Source organism: Cannabis sativa, chromosome X, assembly GCF_029168945.1.
Source record: "Cannabis sativa cultivar Pink pepper isolate KNU-18-1 chromosome X, ASM2916894v1, whole genome shotgun sequence".
NCBI classification, from domain to species: Eukaryota; Viridiplantae; Streptophyta; class Magnoliopsida; order Rosales; family Cannabaceae; genus Cannabis; species Cannabis sativa.
In genome coordinates this window covers 62,287,411-62,289,161 of record NC_083610.1, presented here as the reverse complement: position 1 = coordinate 62,289,161, position 1,751 = coordinate 62,287,411, and the positions used below count along the sequence as shown (strand labels likewise).

Here is a 1,751-nt window from a genome sequence, read left to right as displayed (position 1 = left end):
TTTTAATCAATCTATTGTCTTGATATCCAGATCAAGTGTAGTGTATCTGACTAAATCCAAATTACTGGAACTATAATCTGTGGTAAGCTACTGCTTTCTCCACCATTATTTCCTTTGTGTTCATAAAACATTATGCAACATCATATTCTCACTACTAGAAAAATGAGTTTTAGAGATACACATTGAGTCACTCTAAAATTATTTAGTAACACTTCACCGCGCGTCACTAATGTGGGTGATTGGAAAGACAATTTTTAGTGACACTTCACGCATGTCACTTAACCCTTTTACAGTCACTCACTGCGTGTCACTATAGGCATTTAAAGTCAAATTTTGTCAGACTTAAAAAGTAACAGCTACACACAAAAAGTGTCACTATACCTTTCTTTTTATTCTTTATTATTATTTTTAGAGGTATAGTGACACACAAAAAGTGCCACTATATTAAATATTTTTCTAAAAAAAATAATATAATTTTCTCAAAATAACTTTTATAATTTTATTTTTGGAAAAAATACATACACAAAAATTAATAATTTATTAGGTACCTCAAACCATTTTGTAAATTTATAATTAAAACAACAATCAAAAAATTAATATAGATACATAATCAAAATAGAAAAAGAAATACATAAATTTCCACAGAATTTTTATAAACTATAAAAATACAAATACAAATACAGAAAAAACAAAGTACACAAATACAAAAAGAAAATAACAGAAAACAAATTTCACAGAATTTTTAGATCTGCTCAAGGAGCTTCTTCACAGAAGCAATCGGGCATGCACTTCTTCACGGAGGTGGAACAACGGTGGTGAATTCGTGGCTCAAGGGTATTGGCCTTCAGAACTCGACGAGACCACCCACAACTTCAATTTTTGCCTACGGTGACCGGATAGCACTGTCGTGCATTGCGGAGAGAGAACATGAGAAAGAGTTGGTTAATTTCATCATTTATTGATATATGTAATAGTGAGATTAAAAGTTGCAGGTCAGTGTTACCAAGAGAAAGATGACTAGAAGGAGTTGTTGAGACTGTGAAAGAGAGAGAGAGAGGTCGAGAGATGGTTTGATGCGGCCGCTGTGTGGCTGAGAGAATGACTGTCGCTGGCTGTTGAAGATCCCGGTGATGCGATTATTGTGAGGGTGAGAGACGAGAGAGCCCATAACTTGGGCAATAGGGTGGAGAGGGAGCAGCGAGGTTCATGGTGTTCGTCGTCGATCTGGTGAAAGGTTGGACAGTAAAGGGTTGTCGTCGGTCTGGTGAAAGGTTGGACAGTGAAGGGTTGCCGTCAGTCTGGAGGAGCGTAGAGATATTGTTTTTTTTTTTGAAAGGACGCAGAGAGATATGAGGGAAATGGTTGAGTTTTGGGCTTTAGGGTTTCATAATGTCCATTTTATACCTCACTTAATTTATTTATTTATTTATTTTTTTAAAAAAAAAACAGATTTGATTTATTTACTTAAATAATAAAAATCAAAAAAATTAATAAATTAAAAAGTATTTTTTTATTAACATATAGTGACGCGCGAGGCATGACTGGATACACATGTCCCAACTCGTTTAGCGCGTCACTATATCATAATATTAAATTTATTTAAAAATAATTAAATATAAGACTATGATATAGTGACGCGCTACGTAAGTCGGGACACACTTTTGCAGTCCCTCATGGCATGACTCTATAGGTCAATAATTTTTTTTTAAAAAAAATGATAAAGTAATGAGTATTATTCTTTAGAGACACTA

General features: G+C 33.8%; 1 long non-coding RNA gene across 1 annotated transcript; it reads right to left on the bottom strand.

Moving 5' to 3' along the window:
- Positions 1 to 466: 466 nt before the first annotated feature.
- On the bottom strand, positions 467 to 1,438 carry LOC133032526 (uncharacterized). Its single transcript, XR_009685152.1, has 2 exons — positions 1,004 to 1,438; positions 467 to 902 (listed from the first exon to the last, which is right to left on the bottom strand). It is a non-coding gene; the product is annotated as an uncharacterized LOC133032526 (long non-coding RNA).
- Positions 1,439 to 1,751: the final 313 nt, after the last annotated feature.